This window comes from Atractosteus spatula, chromosome 5, assembly GCF_055471065.1.
Source record: "Atractosteus spatula isolate fAtrSpa1 chromosome 5, fAtrSpa1.hap1, whole genome shotgun sequence".
Classification (NCBI taxonomy): domain Eukaryota; kingdom Metazoa; phylum Chordata; class Actinopteri; order Semionotiformes; family Lepisosteidae; genus Atractosteus; species Atractosteus spatula.
The window spans coordinates 60270233-60291661 of NC_142710.1; positions in this window are offsets into that span (position 1 = coordinate 60270233).

Genomic DNA, 21429 nt, shown 5'->3' on the forward strand with positions numbered 1-21429 from the left:
TGTTTGCCCCTTTCTAGATTGTTTTTTTAAATTGTTCAATATTCTGAATCACTTTACAGCAATATGAGACATTCATCAGTGGTCTCCTTAAAATTAGCCGTTGAAATAAAGATGACAAAATTTTCTCATTCCAGCGACTATATGAATTCTCCTTGTGGATGACTCTTTCCTGAACTAAATAGTACCTTTCTAAACACATCAGTCTGATTAAAATTTCAACTGCCTGATCAAAATTCTCAACAGCTAAATCAGAGTATACGCATCTCCACTGAAAGGCAGATTATATAGGCTTTAGCATTACTTTACTGAGAAAAGTGCAAGAACAATAAATATTGTAATATTTTGCAATGCAAGATGAGAAAACATAATGTTGTCTCATTTTCTCATTGATTTGATCGTTTCTATCATACAGGAACTCTACAGAGTAGAAGAGTGGTGTGTCATAGTAAAAGGCATAAAATATTTTAAAGATAACAGATTGATTAGATGAAGCAGATATCTTCCAAGAGGAAAAATACTTCCTTGCAGCCTTGTTTTTGTGATGAACAATATTTAATTCAACATTTTTAATGGATCAATTGTTAATTAATTAAATTATTTATCTGTAATTATTGTATATAGGCTAACAAAAATGTTACTTTTCTGATTTCATGAGTTTTTTCATGTTCTGGAGAATGCTTGCACTTACTTTAAAAATGGAGTCATTGTCCTTTGTGTATTCTATTCAATAGGCCTCTACTGTATATATTGAAAGTTCAACCATTGACAGCAATGTCTAGATGACAACAAGCACATACTTTCAGAACTTCTGCTGTTAGAATGGGATCTATATGGAGGCTACAAAGAGAAACAAATCTGTTAGCAAACAATGCCTTTCAAGGTTGAAAGAAATGGTAGCAAAGGCAGCCCTGGATGTCTGATATTCAATTTTCATCTTGGTGAAAGGCCACCACAGATTTAGCTCGTTGGAAAAAAAAAATCTTCTTTAATGCTGTGATTGTTGCCATTTAACAAAAGGACAAAAAAAGAGGCAAAGTTCGAATGGCAAGAGTGCAGCACTTTAATGACTGACAAACGATTGTGCCCAGCATGGAAGTATTAAGCTCTTAATGCCTGATAAATCTTCTGGTCCATTAAACCAGAGAGCCCATGGAGGCTTTTAATTGGTACTCTCATATGGCAGATGGCTACTTTAATTTGACACATATTTTTATGGACCACTCCACCCCAGTTTAGAAAATGATCTGTGCTTTTTTCCAAGTCTTTTTCTGTCAACTCTTTTCCTTCAGAGGTCACACTGCATCAAAAAGAAAATAAGTAAATGTTTATCTATGTTCTGGACAAAACCTTTGTCTTCTGAAATAGAAAGGGTCAAAACTGCAAAGAATTTGAAGACAGTCCATCAGATTTAACACACTACTTTAATCCTAAAAGGTGCAATGCAATATCAAGGGTTTGAGATTAATAATTTAACTGATAGCTATAATGTCCTTCGATAACTTTTGATGGTGCCAAAAACAGGGCAACCTGATGACATTTTCAGTGCATTAATAACATTTAATTTAAACTTCAAATGCCTCTACAATGTTCTCAAGATGCTGGAGCACAGGAAGAAAGGAATGTCACTGGAATGTTGTTAATAACTTGTCTGATTTATTTCAGATGTTTTTTTTTCTGAATTATACAAATCCAAACCTATATTTCCCTGAAAAGGCGATTTTTAATTGGTGAAACCAGCAGCTGAATCCAAGAATCTTGGTGCTTGAGAGGTCTCAGTGTGAGACAGCCACCTGTTAACTGGGAAAATCTGTATGTTGAACATTTAGCATTCAGAAGGAGTTAATTTCCATGTGAGGAAAAGGAGCTATCAGGACAGGTTTAATTCAGAATTAGCCATTCCTCTGGGCTAATTAAGGGTCTTAAAAGAGCAGCTAGAAGGAAAAGAACTTCAGTCCATGTTTAGGCTCCAGTCTATGTGGAGAGAGTGAGAGCTCTAGAGCAGGGACCTTTGGATGCTTGAGGATAAAAGTTTAAGCTGTGCCGAGGGGAGTCACAGGATCAGAATGGATGGGTATCATGATAGCTTGGCAAATGAACTCAATGGATTCTAAACAGCAGGATTGGTCATCTTGGCAATATAGCAAGGCATTTTATCCCTAGAGAGATGGTGGAAGAGTTTAAACTTGATTATTCAACAAATAAGTGTTTTAACCAGAAGGGCAGACAGAAGGTATACTGTATTTAAGAGTAGTCTCAAGCTGTTAAATTTGACTTCATCTCAATTCATTTTATCAGCGTATCATGTTTAACAATTATGGGGGTGGAGGGATTGTGGCTCATCTGATTGCTTCCGAAAATTTACTCCTGACCAGTTACTGCACAACTTTATTAATGGATTGCCCAGCAAGTACTAACCTCTACCTTTACCCTATTGTTCTGGATGGATTACCTGCAAGCAGTATGGCTGCACCATTTCTAGCACCCTTTAAACACCTTACCAAAATTAGCCTGTTCCGACTTCATACTGTATGTACAGTAGATGCTGGGATGCATGTGTCTTATTTCTCAATTGTTATTGCAAGCCTTATACTATATGAGCCCTTTTTAGAGAAAATCAGATCACAAGCCATTTTTGTTAATTGTTTTGTCCTGTGTTATTCTCTGGAATTCAAGATTGTATATAGTCTCCATTTGTTAAGTTGTATTGCAATGCACGTCATATGGTAGTCCTGAACCCACAGTAACTAGGAGTCTATTTTGACATCAGATCATCTTCTGATCTTAACCTGGTCTGAAATGCTAACAGTGTTGAAAATATTTTTTTATGCATTGACCTTAACATCTCTAAATCTCTTTCAATATGAGTCATAACATAAACTGAAACAGCAGAAGATTTATCTTGTTGAAGTCCTACAGGGATGTAACACTAAATGAAACAAACGTTTTAAGTTACAGTACAGTATAATCATTCTGTATTAAAATTTAAGTTATATGCTGTATTGAAATTGAAAATGTAATGAGCATCTGATATGCAAAGCATACCTACCTCCTTTGGCTTTTGCACATTTTTATGAAGGATTCTAACTAAATGAACTACTATTCTAAACCTTTAAATGAAAGAACTAACAGAAGGTCTTTTTATCTTAAAATTCTGTATATTCAAAGGTTTAATAGAAATTGCATTGAAAGTAAAAAAAAACATGCATAAAGAAATTGGCTAAAAAGATACAGAGTAGCAAATTCTATTTGTGATAGCTTCCAATATAGTAATAGTATATACAGTAGTAATAAATTGCTGAACTGTTTGTTGCTGTATATAAAGCACTTTAAGAACTGTCACCAGGCTTTTGATGTTATGTAACTACACTCGGTGCAGAATACTGATGTGAATACTGACACTCTGCCTTCTTTCATGGATGGCCTTCAGCTCCAGAAGATACGTTCGTGTAATTAATTTAAATAAAAATCACATAAAATATGTAGAAACATACTTTTTGTCCTTCCTCAAAGGCTCTGTGAGTGGTCCTTGCCCTAGGATTTTGTTTTGCTTATTTCGGAGACATCTCATATTCCACTGTAAAATAAGGACTATTGCCACATCAAAGTTCATGGGAACTAATATCCATCCATTCATTCATTTTCTAACCACTTCCTCCAATTCAGATGTCACAGGAGTTTAAAATATTACCTTTGTAAATGCACTGTACAAACCAGCACCTTACTTTTAATGAATCTCTTGAAAAACAGACAAATACAACCTGAATAGAGCATATCCGCTATTTTAGTTGGTATATAATGTGTAGGAATTTCAATCAAGGTAAAATCATACAGCTCCACTCCATCTGTTTCTCAAAGCATTTTGCAAGATTCACCTGATGCACAGTGTCAAAAACTGCAGATACATCTAATAAGACAATTATGGAGGAAGCTCAATACTCCATATTTATTAGCAGATGACTGCATGCCTTTCGCTGTGCTCTCTTGCTATTCCGACCTTTGCAAATCCCAGCTGAATGTTTTTTGAACATACTTAAATGACAGAGACATTTGCATTTGTGAGGCCACTGTGTTCTTTACAGGCTTACAATAGAGAAAAAAAAAGGTTAGAAACTGACAGCATACGATTGGAAAGATGTTTCTTCATTATTAAAGTTATCAAAGCAACATTTTCCAGCAGAACGAAGAGTCGTGCACTCTACAAACATAAAATCAAAGCGCCTGAAAAAAATTAAATCCAATAAGTCTTTGTGGAAACGTTTTGGATAGTGTTCGATTTGACAATGGGCACGACCCAGATGAGAAATAAAGCTTGCTCACTATCTTCAGTTTACCTAAGCTTAGCATACATTTAAGGAAGCAGAGGAATATTTTAAAGCTCCATATTTTCAACAGCTTGATTTGTAAAGGACAGTGACACATTCAAAAAGATGTAAGTTGTTAGTCTGCTTTTTTAGAAGCAATAATCTGAGATAAACCCTGTTACAAAGTGAAAAGAAGACATGAGGTGGGGAATCTTGTACACTGTTGTTATAAGGCAGAAAGAACAGCAAACCGCAAGGTCTAAATTTATTTGGGAACCTGAAATACTGCACTGTTTTTTAACACAAGCTATGCTCTCTCCCTAGGGAGAAGCACTGGTTGGAGTTAATTCTGCACACAAAGACGTGCAGTGCAGTGAAGAATGCAGTGCATGTGAGCTATGCACTCTTGCATGACCGCCAAAGCAACCAGGGGCAAATCAAGCTGTCAGCCCCCATGATGGCTCTATTAAAGCATAAAGAGAAGCCATGCTCCAGGCAAAGGGTCTTCCGCTGACACAAAGCCAGATGGAATTCAGGTAGTCTCTTTCTTTTTTCTCCCCACTTCTTCTCAAAAGCTCCAAATAAAAATTGAATTTAAGTAAGTGGACACGACAGTGTCTTGCAAAATAACTCCTTTATTCCAATGAAATAACATTTGACACTACCCGTGAACCGTGAACATTTACTTCACACCTGAATATTTACGTCACTGCCGTACCCTGCAGTATTAGATGAAAGATAAGACGAGCACATACAGTACGTGAACAATGTTTTACAAATGCAGGGACTTCAATGTTGGAGTCTTTTTGAATTTTCAGGTTCATCGAATCAAAATCGCATATCATTGATCCACTGGTGAGAAGGCTAGAAAAATGGTTTCCTGTCTCATAAAAGTGGCATTTACAGTGACACATTTTATTACTGTGGTTTCACATGGAGCAGCTTTAAATGTGCCACCGGAATGTGTTCTTTATTAGCTCCAGGAGCACTTACATTAATAGCTGCCGTTTGTTCAATTATTTTCACTGAGTTTTAAAACAAACTTACAACCCAAACATCAGACAGGACAAAGACTTTGACGAAGAAGATATTTGAGTAGGAATTGTAAACCTATATTAACAGTACAGAAATCAACACAGAACATTCCTCTGTTTCTAAGAACTCTCAGTCATATAACAGGTGTTCAGAAAAGAGTACAGTATTTTATACTATATATCTATTCAGTCCTCTGTTAAACTGAGGCTAAATTGACTATTGATTATTGAGTACTTAATGGACATCAGTGATGGCAAGTATCATTGTAACTATAATGTTACTGTACTCTAACAACACATTTAAAATACTGTTTTATTTGTTTTAAAAATGACAAATTATGACAAATTATAGCTTGCAGGATGAAATAACACGGTTAGCGTTCTTATATTTCCATTCACTGGAAAACCAGGAAGTGAGCAGTGAAGATGTGGGTTTACAGTGCATAGAAAATCAGTTATTCTCATTACAAGAAGATATGAGCTAGTAAGAACGATGCAAAATGTGACTCAGAGGTAGTACAGGAACATACTTTTCCGTTGTTTTTCATGGCATTCAATAACATCTTGAACATGATGGGGCTCAGAGCACTAGCCGCCTCAGCTTGCAGTTTTCGCTCACAGAAGCTGGCACTGTAAGTGAGCAGAACGTGGCGCAGCGATCAGCATTGCTGCCTTGCAGTGCTGGACCCTGGGTCCAGTTCCAAGGGTGCGATCTAGATGGAGCTTGTACTGTGTTCTCCCTGTTCATGTGGGTTTTCTCTGGGTGCTTTGGCTTCCTCCCACAGACCAGAGGTGGTGCTTGGGAAAACTGGCCCTGGTGTGAGTGTGTGTGTTTGTGTCTGTGTGTGTGTGCATCTTGTGATGGACTGGCATCCTGTCCAGGGGGTGTCCTGCCTTGTGCCTGTTGCTTCCTGATATAGGCTCAGACTCCCACAAAATGCTGTATTGGATAAAGCAGTTAGAAAATGGATGGATGAAATCTGGTAATTCTAGTGTTTTTCACTTTCACTCTTTGTTTTCATCACAACATATACTTGCCAAGATGTAACTAATTGTAGTCAAATACTGTATACTGTAGTACTATATATATGTGTACCTGTAAATATTGGTTGCATAACAATTAAGCACCAGTACTAATAATTTTGTTTTGTATCATTATTGTCAGTACATACAATTTTGTTCAAGGAAATATTATTATTGTGTTCTAACAGGTTACCAACAATTAGGTGTTTAACAACGGTGATTCAAAACTGAGACAGACAAGAAAGCTTCAGCTCCTAAAGAATCTGGCTATTAACTGATTAACACATTCTGATACCTTACATTGTCATGTAACATTTGAGTTAACTCTGTAAAGGCAGCTAAACTGAGTGAACAATGTAATTACTTTTAAAGTATAAAAAAACTAGGAAATTCAGCTGGAATCTTTGCTTTAACATGTCAGCTTCCTTAACAGAATGATGAATTCTGCAGCAGAATACTGAAACATATGGAAAGTTCATGGTCTGTCAATAAAAACAAAGGTTTTCTGCATTTTGGAGGTGTTGTTTGAGCTACGTAAGACTGTATTCATATAAAATGTCATCAGAGAAGACCAGAGATTCCACCTTATTTTGTATCTTTTTTTTGAAGAGGCTTCTATTTCAGTGATTCTTGACATGTTTAAATCATGTTTAAAGTGTGTATTTAATAGCCAGAAATTGTTTTAAACACATATATCCCCTATTTAAATTAAATATCAATTAGTAGATTGGAAATTTAATAATCCTATTCACATGAATGGGTCTATATTGAAAAGTGGATAAAACATTTAAATATAATACTCACTATAGCAGATTAGATTTTAACTTCTTAATAATTCTCTTGGCTTTGTTAAAGTGTTTTAAATAAAATTACAGAACTCTGTACGTGATATCAGGATCCAACTGTCAAATTGATATTTAACCAAAGTATTTTCTGATAAAACCTGGTTTATACAACAAAGCACCACAAGTCTTATAAAAAGTCCATTCTCTTTCGTTGAGCTTTTCCCCCCACTTAAGCATGCATCCGATTATATCTGGCATTTCAGAAGACAGAACTGCAAATATAAAACCTGGAACTATTTATTTAACATTTTTCCTTCCAGACATGCAGTTGTGAACTCACGGTCTTTTCATTAGAGCAAAAGTTCGCAGGTCCTAATCCCTCCATCACATGCTTGAGTAGACCACAGCTTTTTAAAATTCCAGTCATAATTACTGATTGTAGGGGATTTTCATGAATAAACAGATAGCAAGGGGAGATTTGCATTTTATGTTTTTTAAATATCCCCATTTAAGTGTTTAGTTGCAGAATACACCACATGTTTTTAAAGATCCTTGTTTTTGACATAGAGATTTTTCTCACTGTGAACATATTCATAGTGAGAAACACAATTTAAACACAATTTAAGCTACACCATTGCCAGTGATGCTTTGGAAAAAAATGGGAAATGTTTTGCACTCAAGCAAAGTAATGTGCATCTTATAAAGGAAATTAAATGATAAAATATAGATATAGATATATAAAATATAGGTAAACAGCCACCTGAAGAAAACTTCAAATCATACACAGAAAAGTTGAACATGTTATATAGGAAGTAACAAGGTTCCAGGAAAACACTTCTTCAAGTTTAAGTTCTTCACTACATGTGCAATGATCAAATTTTTTTAATCGGTTACTACAAGGTTTCTAAGCAAGTTCTTAATTTATCATGATTTATGAGATGTTTGTTCTTAAAAATGCTGTCAGTCTGATGTCATTTGTAGCATCTAAAGTGCAAACAAATGCTTTTATTCATTACAAATCTTTTTTTGGTAAGCTTCCACTTATTGTTCAATGCTCTGTTTGAAGATATAACTTCGCATTGATACCATAACACATTTTTCTTCACTCATTTAAATAATCTGAAGACTTCAATTAGATCCCTATCAACAAGGACTGCTTTGGGCAATTCTCTTTCAATTCAAATCTTGAGGCTTCCTAAGTCTCTTTAAATCTCAACTGGTTCAGTTATGAGAAAAAAAACCCATTAAATTATCCAGGTGGAATGAAAACCTCTAGGTCTTCAGCTATAGAACAATGGTTTGCCAGAAAAAAAGATTCAGTTCTTTTAAAGTATCATTATTGCTCATGCCCTTTAAATGAGGTAGAAGTCTGTCTGCTCTTATTTTAATCTTTTCCAGGTCACCTATAACATTTATCTGATTAAGCCTAAACTTGAATGCATTATTCGACATGTGACATAACCAGAGTATTAAGCTGTTTCATTATAAAATTTCCAGGACTGAAATCTACACTCACAACAAACTACCCAAATGTCTGATTTGCTTTTTAAATGAGCTTTTGTGCAGTGCATAGAAGGAATCCACTAAGACACCCAAGCCTTTTTTTCCACACCATTCTTGTTCCCTTCCTTTGTTTTCCTTTCTGTCCATGTAGAAAATGAATAGTCACAAATGGCAATACACATGCAACGCTGTTGAAACCTAAGCTCATTATCCAGTTTCCCATAATGAGTCTCAGTATTGAACAGCATGTCCTTAGCCTGCAGACTAGTCCTGGAGCACTCATTATAAAAGACAGAAGAGCAAGCACTGCATCATTCCACAGTACAGACAGTTTTGTGTTCTCCATTTTTATGCTGTTTATTATTCTTGCCAGCAGTAGTTATGTCTAAGTTAGATTATTGCCAATCAATGGAAAAGAAGCTTATAAATGCCATGTGTGATGCCTTGCTTTTGACCTTTGCATTATTCCATTCCTGACCCTTAAAAATAACAGTAATAAAGATTAAAAAAAGAGAGATGAGTCTGAACTAATGATGTTTTCTTAAGGTTATGCTGTGAACATTTTTACCATTTCAGAGTCCTCACAGTAGGCAAGCTCTGAGGAACACAGAAATGATGCTGCTTTTGTACGCTGAAGTTGTTAGCTGATATGATCAACCATTGTTCAGAACAAATACTGTTATAATAGAAAAAAGTTTAACAAGAAACACATTTAACACATTCACTATTGTGTGTCAAAATATTTGTCATATAAACTACAAAGGATGGTAATTAATCAATTCCCAAGGAACAATAGTCTCTTATATCAGCTTTTGTGACTGTCTTCATTGTCAATGAAGAAATGCTACACAATATAATTTAGAACTGCATTTAAGAGCTTTTAGAATTTTATTATGAGCAATGTGTTTTTCATCATTTAAAATGAGTGAAAGAGTAACACTTTATGTTTAGAATATTCCCCCAAATACTGGTATTTTTTCAGGTTACACCACAGTATTCTACAACAATTACATGTTTCTTAAGTATTGAAGAATTAAGTTCTAAAGAAGGTTGTTTGGATGTTTTGAGTAGAACTCTTCAGGTTACATTTAGCAAAAATAGAAGTTAGTATCATCTCTCAAGTTAAGAAATCACATGGTACCAATATAAGACATTTGCAGTAGTAGTAGTCAGTAGAAACAAGAACCTTTTTATTGATGACTTGTAGATTTTTTTACTGATACATTTGTAAAGATTTTGAGAAGATGGTGGTTTCTTTTCTCTTTAGCTGTTGCTACAGTATGTATTTTTTGTCTCAGGGAAATGCCAACCAGTCTAATGCTGATTCTGGGGCAAATGGTCCTTTGGGCTCCTACAAATAATGAAACACATTATAGTTCAGGTGGGTAGCTGCGTCAGCATGCGTAGGCTGCAAAGGAACAAATAATAGGTTTATTCCATGCTGAAAAAAAGAAGAAAGAGAACACAACGTTTCGGCCGTGGAGCCTTCTTCAGGTGTGAGAGAGACAGGGCAGTAGGCAAAGGTAAAGTAGCGGGAGAACAAAGGTTGGGAGGGAGGAGGGAGGAGGGAGTTTCCTTACCACCCTAACACACTTCCTATCCCCAGGACCATTAACCACAACTTTTCCATCCTACAGGATGATCCCTCCATTGGGGCCCTCTTTTCTGATCGCCCTATCATCTCATATCGCTGACCACCTAATCTGCGTAACCTCCTTGTTCACAGCTCCCTTGACCGCCCTCAACAACCATCCACACCAGGCACTTTCCCTTGCAACAGGGCTCGCTGTATCACCTGCAAGTACACATCCACCACCACACTCATTCAAGGCCCCTCAGGACAATTCCGGATCACCCAGATAGCATCTTGTACCTCCAGCAACCTTATTTACTGTATCTCTTGCAGTAAATGCCCAGCCATCTACATTGGAGAAACAGGAAGGAGACTCGGAGACCGCTTCAGAGAACACGTCAGGGCTGTGAAGATTAAAGATCTCTCCAAGCCCATTGTTTCTCATTTCACCTCTGACGGCCACGACCACTCTAATCTCTCCGTCCGTGTTCTCAAAGACGGTTTTCCGAACTCATACATCAGAAAGACCACCGAAACCAAAATTATTCTGCAGCTAGGATCACACATTCTCCCTTCTCTTAACAACAGACTACTGTTCTTTTAAATTTTCTCAATTCATTACATACAACTCATATTCATACACCTCTCTGCACCCATTCTGACTTCACACCTCTTGATTGGCCTCTCTTTCTGTCCCCTGCTCCCGCCTCTCACTCCTCCTCCCTCCCAGCCTTTGTTCTCCCGCTACTTTACCTTTGCCTACTGCCCTGTCTCTCTCACACCTGAAGAATGCTCCACGGCCGAAACGTTGTGTTCTCTTTCTTCTTTTTTTCAGCATGGAATAAACCTATTACTTGTTCCTATGAAACACATTATGTTCTGTTGTTGAAAGTTAAGTTGAGACAGAATTGTTTTCACTTTTCCACCTCAACTCATTACGCTGTACAGTATACAGAAGGGATACAGTGAAGTTGGATAAATGTAATCTTTCTATCACAGGAGCCAAAAACAATTCATAAACTTTATTGCTTTGGATATCTTAACAAATCACCAGTAAAGCAAGCTACAATTAACAAAAACAACTTAATAATGAATAGTTATGTTATTTAGATATTCCTCTTTTCTCTTTCAAATAAGTTTCTGGTTTGTACTGTATGCATAAGTTGTAATAAGCAATAAAATAAAACCCAGATCAAATTGTTAAAAAAACCAGCAGCATTGCAACAAACTATTTTTTTCATATTATTTTGAGGCATTCCAATGCCAGAACACTGATCTTGTGTTTATCCAGCGGAAGACAGATTACTCTGCTTCCCTATTTATTGGACAACAATCATTGTGGGTCAGTTGTAAACACAGTCTTTTGAACTATGGAATGGGACGTTTGCCCACTAGGAAAAGGAGGACCAAGTTTCCATTAGGAAATTTGTACTGTAATACTTTACATCTTGCAAAGACGTGAATCCGTAGAGGTGAAAAATCAATTGAATATATTGCCCCAGTTTTAAAGTTCTCTTACAGGTTCAATTTTAAGGTCTGAGTTGGTAGGCTAAACACTCCACTTACCTTTAAATTCCTACAAGGACTGATCCCTTCTCATTTAATCGTTTTGCTCCATATGTTCCAAGGTGTTACCCTGTACTGAGCATTGGACTAGTAAAAGTCTAGTCCATCAAGTCTATCTTGAAGTCTATCAAGACAGTCTCTTGATAATTTCATCCCTAATGTTAGAAATGCCTTTCTGAAGAATATGTACAAGCAGAATGTTCTCTTTTTTGGCACTGAATACCTGTACTGTCAAAATTACTTTGATCTATTTCTGTTAGATTTTTTAGTTTAAGTTTTGATTTTAATTTATCTTTCCATGCTTCCAAATTGTTGGAGCTTGTCAATTGCTCTATCAGCTCAACTCTCCATTACAACCCAGCAAGGGAAAGATATGAAGACACCTCACCAGCATCTTCTGAAACACCTGATATCAGGCCATCTGCTTCTTTTTGCAGTACGACTTCATGACACAAACAGCAGAGCTAAGCTTCTGGTAAAGGGAAACAGGACCTTTACCAAGTCTTACCAGGTGTCAAATTTGCCATGAGGGTTACATTGGTGCAATCTGAGAAGCCCCTTGAGAGTTTCAAACCCCCCAAAACTTGGTAACCTCTGACAGTTTTGCACTGTGGTTTGTCAAAGTCACAGTTGAATACTGACAATGCCCAAATCCAAAACAGCTACAGTATGTTTGCACATATTTTCAGAGCAGAATCCTGTACTAGTTAAGCCACCTGCAAGCACATATATTCTTATAGTGTATGTGAAGTACGTGAAGCATTCTGCTATACGTCTACATTAGAACCAATATTCAGTGGATTTGTGATGCTGCCATCATTTGTAGATGTACAGTACTTACTGTATAATGAATTCAACTGAAGCCTAGCAGTAAGCATAAATCCTCACAACTGCTTTGAAGGTGAGAACATGTTTACCTACAATTTTGCAACAGACAACATCAGTTTTCCCACTTTATTTACAGGCTCTACGTTTTGAAAACAAGATATTTTAGATGCATACAATATTTAAATAGTTGTTAAGAAGAAAGCTTAGCTTAATACAAGAATGCACTTTTAATGAATACATTAAAACATTAAAAAACATGCTCTGTAAAAACAGTTAAATACACAAAACAGAGAGAAGTCTCGCCATTATTAATGAATGTATATTAATTATGTTTCTGATTCATCTCATTATTTTGACTAATTAGGATAGGATATGTGTGATGAAAACCATTTCTTTATTTAAGTTCCAAATGTTTTCAAGTATCTTCAGAATCGGCTTATGGATACAATAAAATATAGGTTTTGTGCATAAAGGCTGATTTCCATAATCATTTCTACACTTTAAAATGAATCAGGCAAATATGTCCAGAAGTGGCCTTTTTAAATTTGTGCAGATTTATCGTAAGTGTTAAATCAAGTTGTCTGACACACTGTTGAACTTGGCTATTTCTAAATGTTAACTAATCAAGCCCACAGCTCTAAGACTTGTCAGTAGAAATGAATAATTGCCATCATTCGTAGTGCTAGGGTCGCAAAACGTTATTATATTTCTCATTTCCTGAAAAATATCTTATTAATTTCTAATGAGGAAGACCTACATCTCCATTATAAAGGAATTTGTTTGGGTATTTTAATACTCAGACAGTGGTAAATTTAAAATTAATTATGCATGAATGTGATGCATAAATTAAACAGGGGGGAAAAACAGAAATCGCAAAAGCTATCAAAGGACAGTGCCAGAAATCTACGACGTATGCAGAAGATAGGAAAATAAATGTTTATTTTCGGGTCAGTGGGAATGTTAATTAGAATAGCATTTTTCGCTCACGTAAGATGCCAGCTCAATGAGAGTCTGCTATCATTGCCGTGTTTCTGATACATTATAAATGACAGCTCTTCAAATGAAAGGACACTTTCAATGACAGGCTGCCTGTAATACAATTTCAATTCTTATCTCTCATTTCTGTTCCCCCCTTTTTTTCTCTTGAACACTGAGCTGCTCAAGACTGCATTATATAATGTTTAAAAAGAATGGATGACTGTTTCGATTTAAGGTATACATTTTTCCTTTGCTGAATTAGGGATTTAAATCATTGTGAAGTAAAATAATTTGTTGTATTCCTTTACAGTTAGTTTCTAACTGTTAACTGTAGTTTTCTCTACTGCAAAGTATTTTCCTGAATACAAAGTAATTTCCCGAATGCTAAATATTTATCCTATGTAAGAACTTATTAAAGATATAAAGGGCACTAAATGTTTATTACAGCTACTACAGATTATCCCTGACTTGCACAGAACATTCAGTCACTGATATATCTACCTTCAATGCAGATTTATCTTTTCTTATTAGCTGTCATTTATGAACCTATGGATGATTAAACATTAGCGGCAACATTATTATTATTGTTAATTTTATAATGGACAGTAATTTTTAACATTTTTAACATTGTACTGCTAGAAGACTGTTAGAGAGTATGTCTTCATTTTACCCATTCACAAATTGAACTAACTGAAAGGCTAAACTGGTTTGTTTTACAAAAAATGTTTGTAAATGTTTTCTTCAAAAAATCAACTAATCGATACACATTTGATTTCTACTGTACCCTTCACCTCTTTGGATTACACATTGCTTCACATACACAAAGACCTAGATGAAATCAAGTTTCATAACTCACCTGCCAGTATTAAAACATCAAATATGTCACTTGGAGATTTCCTGCTTGCCAGAGGCTTCTCACAACTACCCTATGGAGACACTCAAGGGGTAGGTAGATAATCCCTAACACGAAACAGCAGACTCTGAAGAAACGTTTTCTGTGTGAAAGAAGAAATAGAAATTACATATATAGTTTCTTCAAGATGGGTGGTAGACACAGTAACAGAAGACCCTGGGGTTTAATGATTTAAGGAGAGCTCCAGCATGCTCCAGGACTTTGGAACGTGAGGAGAAAGGAGACCAGAGGAGAAAGGGAAGGACATTCCTGGCTGTGGAAGCCCTGTTCTCCAAGTGGAGGTCTTCACTGATGAGTCCCTCAGTAGGGTTTTAGTACTGTAATTCTCTAGTGACACAAATTTGTAACCTAATGTTCTCACACCACATATACAGAGATGTAAATACATTAATTTATGTATTGCTTTAGTACCCAAAAAAGAAAAACATCATGGGCAACGATTGTAAGATAGCATAACAAGACCTGGACTAATTTTTGGAAATTACACAGGAGCATAGCAGAGGCAATAATGAACTTTTCTCATTTTGGGATCAGGGCACACCATCTACCCATTGAACTCCTATTTAATTAATATCCACTATTAATGACTCATTTTCATGCACCCCCAAATTTTTAAGACATATATTTTCTGTATAAAGCTATCAGAAGTGATATTAAGTTGTAACTTTGTTGAGGTGTGTTGTGTTAAGGGGATGCATTTTCTGCATATCTTTCCATGTAAATGTTTTAAAAATAATCACTTAAAACAAAAATTAAAGCTGAGTTCATATTTATTGTGAAAAGCATATTTTTTCACAATATAACATTTTTTCAATGTAACATATATGTAGAACCTTCCACGTATTTTAAGCAGGCCAACTTCTGATTAGAGCAGCATCTAATCTGCTCTATCTAAGATGATATGGATCATGCTTTGTGCTTATAAATTACTGTACAATAAAGGGGTGTTTAAGTGCTCTTTATTTTCTTCCTTGCATGAAATACTGTCAGTTATTTAATTCTGGTTAACTTAATTGGTAACTGCACACGTTTATAGACATTGCGGTGATACTGTGTTAATTTAATCTTCTTTACAAAGAAATAAATAATGCACTCCACATTTCTACTACTGGATGAACAAACATATAAGCAATCCAATAAATTATTGTATGAAATGTGCTGAGAGCTTCTGCAATGTTAGTCAGCAGATAAAAATGAAAGAAACAGTAACAAATATCATCTTGCAGTTAGCATCTTTTTTTTCATTTCCTCTCCATACAGCATAAAATGTGTTTAATGGAGGAACATACAGTATCTAGCATATTGTATATACTGTAGCAAATATCCAGAAATTCCTTTAAAAACAGATGGAAACATCTTAAACAAAGCACACATTACATCAGAAAAAATAATCAAAAATTGTTTACAAGGATGAGTATATGGTCTGTTTCTATGTGTATGAGATTTTAAAGAGGGCCACAGCAGTACTTATGTTTGTAAAAATAAATCTGTAATCTAGTGAACGTGCTCAATGACTACTGCATTCATTGCAGTACTTGGCCTCCAAGTGCTTGGAACATCATTCACAGAATAATAATGTTTGACTGTGTTCCTCCTTTGAATATTAAGCACGCCGGCTGTCAACTGTAAGCATTATTCATCTATCTGTTAAAACAAAAGCCAGTGGAACAACAATAGCGCCTGTAATTTTAGACCAGCCTGAGTCAATATGCACCCTCTCCTTAAGGCCGTCTCCTTACTCTGTGGGTGCTGACTAAATAGGGTCTGTTTTGTAAAAATACCGTACACATGCATTCACAGCAAGATAGATAGACAGATAGACAGAAAAACATTTCATTTTTCAAAAGCAATACCGCTTTCAGCCATGTGTGACTGAATCTTTATCTAGTTGGGTATAAGGGCTTATAACTAGATCCTGAAAGGAACCAGAGTTTTTAAAACATTATTCACAGCAGGTTATTTGATCTTTATTTGCTGAATGCACTGAAGTGAGTCCTCATCTCCAAACAATATGAGGTAGAAAATGTGTGGGGATGCTTGATTGGACACAGGGCTCATCTCCACATTGAGAGAAAATGATGCTGTCTCTGCACTAACCTTCCACGAACTGTGCTTTTATGTCTTCTGCAATGTACTTTCTTTTTACTGGTTAATAGTTTTGCTTTCGGTAACATCCAGATCTCCCACATGTAGAATAACCTGATGTAGACTTCCCAAACAGGGTGGACCACAATTATTGCTATTGGGTGCATGGGAGAAGTAATTATGCTATTTCCTGTTCTCTTCCATTCATTTCGTGGTGACAGAATGGGACAAATGTGGAAATAAAATACAAAATTCCATGTTTTACTTTGGGGAAAAATATACGGTGGAGGAAAAAAAATCAATAAAGGTGCACACTCAGAAAATGGGTTGAGAGCTCTGCCTCAGGTGTCACAGGTTCGAACCTGGGTCATGTCACCGGATGACTCACTGGGACCAGGGGAGTATGCCTGCAGCTCCTCATTATGCCTATGCAGTACAGAGCTTGCAACCATAAGCCTACAAAAAACCATGTCACCATGTCAAGATTGTCCACCATGTCACATTGTTTCCACATATAATAAAAAAGCAATTCCAAATTCTGAATAATAAGAGTATGTACTGACTGATTCACCCAGTATAGAGTTATAACCTCCTGCCTTCAACTATTCTTTTTATGCTGGGTGCTTTTTTTTCTGTTTAGCTACTGAAGGATGACATTTCATCTACAGTATCTCTGAAGGCATGTCTGGGGGCTCCAGGGGTCAGTTACCTCATCTTGAACAAAGTTCTACATCTAGAAAATTATGAAATTGTGCTGACTTTAATCTGATTAAAAAAACATAGATATTTAGAAAACAAAGGGACTTAACCTAACCTAACCTTAATTAATCTAATTTCTTTTCTCAAAGTAGAGCAAAGTGAGTTTAAAAATGTCAAATAGTACTTAAAAAAACACTTTATATTTCATTTTTACACCTACAGGTACCGATATTTTACTTCCTTCTGATACTACAGTATACAGTATGTACCTACTGTATGTATTGATCAAGGTGAGAGACATGTACTGTAACTCTCAATAACAATTTAGTATCATGTTAAAGTTCATATAATTGGGCCTCTGGAGTAGTATAGGTGTTTGCTCTAAGCACAGATGGAGCTTTATGATGCAGATGTTGTGAGTTTGAGCCTGCATCACGTGACCTGAATTCCCCTGGTGGTAGCACGTCATTGGCTCACTGTTATCATGGAATGTGTTGTGATTGGTCATTCTCCTCCGCTCCTAGTGAAACTGTGGCCCTGCAATTTCCCTGATGGCTGCAGGGTCGCTCTTACAGTACTTAAGTGAAAAGCAACTTTGCAAAACACAAACCTTTACTGACTTAACGCTAGTATATTTTATACAATATAATAGTTTAACTGAGAGGTACACAATACAAATCCTGAAAACATGCTGTAAGTCACTCACTTTAATTATCTGGAATTGTCTGCAACTTAAAGGGCTAATCAATCATAAAACCATAGCAAAAGCACTATAGCATACTGCATTCTCCAGACAGTGTTTCCTTCAACTGCACTCTGCTAAAAAACAGTTCAACATAGTCTCCTTAATGTTAACACACCACCTAACAGAAAACTGTAGAAAGCAGTCTATTGATTCCAGACGGCCTCAGATAAGTACGGTTTTAAAAGTAGCTGAAACACCTAAGCCATGTAAGTCAATAATTGATATGTTCAAGTCATCAGGTTCTCCAGTGTAATAAAAATGGAAAGATCCTGCACTTTTTACAAGCAAGGCACTGAGTTCTGCAGATACAACTACTAACATGCCTACAAAACAACAGTGTACAGTAACTTCAAGTGCAGTCAACCAGTGGTGTTTCTCACCATTACTACATTTCAGGTTGCTGGCTTTGCCTTTCCCTATTCATTCCTTTGACGTCCTGTTTTGTGTGCCGATTCAGCTCAGTCACCTGAATGCTTTATCTCCACCTTGATTTAAATATGCATTAGTCTCTCCCACTGCCGCTGATTGTTTCTGACAGTATTTTTTTAAATGTCACCCTCTTTTGACAGCAGCCTCTTTTCACCTCTCTTTCTGCATTCGCTCCTTTCATTAGTAACGGTGACGTGTGCTTGTCAGCACTCTGCTCCAGTGCAGTGGAATTATTTTTTTCCAACAGAAAGATGAGTCAAAGACGTGCATTTGCTTCTAAGCCAGATCCACAGCAGCAGAGAAGGACATCATTTTAACACATACTTTATTTTTCATTTACAGTATATCTTTTCTGTAGGACTACGTCTATACAGTTCCATATTAAAAAAAAAATCTCACTTAGACACTGTAGTTCCTGCTGTGAACACCATGATTTTCTGTCACTCTAGTGAACCCACAACCTGAGGCTTTTTGCTTTCAGGCCTGGGTCTGCTGGTATTAGAGAGGAACACGCCATATCCTGTCTAGAGGGAGATTGCTCAGGAGTTTATATGCCACCAGCTGCGGAACTGTCTTTGAAAGCCAGCAGCAACATGTGCGCTAACTGTTCAGCTCACCTCCCACGACAGCAGACCTTGTCTTGACTGTTGTATAAATGAGTGCTACTCAGCGCCATATTGTAAGAAAGATCACATCACTCAAGAAAAAAACATATACTTTTTTTAAAACTATAGTTCTGAAAAACTATGCTGCGGAACCCATCTATTCAGACCTCACTAATACTACTTATTCTGCCTTGAAACCTACAGTATCAATCATTTCTGCACTGAAAGTTTTTGTACTGAAATACCCAAAGTTATTTATTATTAGTAGCCCAAATTATACCCCACGGTGTAATTCTGATGTAAATTCTGCAGTTATATTAATTATAACTAAACTGCAAATAAACAAAATAACCACATACTCTAAATGTATAAGGAAAGATAATTTATTATCTTAAATGAGTAATTTATCAAGACACATGAGCTGTTGTTTCAGCTTAGATATTCTTTTCTGATTAGACAATTATGTTATAACTGTAGTATTACAAGAAATAAGACCAACAAGGTTCTTAACTCAATGAAGCACTCAATTCTTGATGCATTGTGATTTAAATAGAGTATAGCTGATTTGGATCGAGAAAACATTTAATTGATCCAGGAAAACAAGAACAAAATACTTTTTAAGGTATTTATCCCAGTGTTGCCACACACAAGCTCACTTTTAATTTCTTGCTTGTCCTCAACTATTAAGATTAGTGACAAACAATTTAATTTTGTTACCATTAAGCATCATTTTCCAAACACTGTAGGAAACACGCCTTTCAGTCTGACTTGTACTTCATCTTCACTTATATTGCAGCTAAGAAAACAAATCAATTCCACCTGATGCCCAGAGAGCAGTGGAGTTGCCTAATATCTTCACTATCATTAACCATTAAATGTCACTAAAGTTCATATTACAAACAATGTAATAATGAATGAATGAGAAACACCTTGGAGATACAGCATTGAAGAATTTGCTTTACCTCCATTCAGACAAAACAGTGTTTTTTTTTTTAATTTTTACATCAGACTGCATTACGGACATTTTTAATTCTCAGATTTTGGTTTTCTTTTCTGAGCAGCATGTCCCCTCGGGAGCAGAGCTGTGGCGGAACAGTCTGTCGTACACTGTTGAAAGCATATTCTTTTACTCAATACAATTCAAGGGAAAGTCCCATTCGTTTGGAGGGATTTTAGCTCGTCTAGCAGATACTTTTTACACATTATTTAGTTGATAGATTTTAGCCAGAATTACTCAGATGGGATTGCAATTACAGTACGTGTGTTCTACATAGAAAATATTCATATCCACTTGTACAGGCAGGTTTGCTGGAGGAATCTGGGTAAAGAACTTACAGCAAAAGTATTCACTTTAAGGAGATGAAAATCTAATCTCCTGGTCAAGCAGCCCAAAGTTCTGTCCACTGTTCCACACTGTCATCTCATTATTAAATCTAGAACCAAGAATTTAATCATTAACTTTAATTAGATCTCTGCAAAGACTTATTTGTTTTTGAAGCCATCTGCAAAGGGCCTGTCATATCCAGTATCATTCAAGTTCTATGTGGCGTTACAGGTGCTGCAAAGTAATTTTAGAAATGTGGTGACAAGAGCTGAAGTTTTAGTTTTAGAGGTTTTAGAGCCTCTCTTCTTGATTTGATAGCCAACATTTTTCATATGTAATAAAAACCACCACATGTTCCCAGAACTTTGGAACTAAAATGCACAAAGTGCGGAGAAGACTAATTCTGGTTTTAAACTTACACACAGATCAAGATCTCACTTTCATCACAAGTATACATATCAAAGTTTGCTTATAAGATATAACTTCATTGTCCATCCAAAAGGGCGGACATTTGTCTTTGGTTTCAACATAAAATAAATACGCATTAAAAACAAACAACAGTCCTTGACAGGAAACAATACACACGAATATACAGTACAGTACACATCTCGCTCTGCCTATATTACCCGACCAATACATATAATCCGATAGCTTCATACAGGAAACACTCACTTGCTGGGTTTAATATACCGAAAGCACAAGGAACAAAGGATTTCTTGTATATATTGTATTTTCTGGGGGCCACAGGGTTCTAAAATGCCTCCCTGAAGGTAGCAGTCGGAAACGGGAATGAAAAGGGTGGGAGGGCTCGTCAGCGATAAGCTGAGCTCTCTTTTGAATTGAAATATAATATGGCTCTTTAAGCTGTTTCTGTGGTTGACCAATTATTTTACTAGCCCTGCAGTATGAACAATTCTGGCCAATTTCCCTCTTAAATGCTCGGGTTACCTCACCATAATGTTATACTGTACCAAAAGTAAGGATGCTTTTTGCTAACATTCTATAAACCCCAAAAAGGGCTTAACCCACCCCACAAAT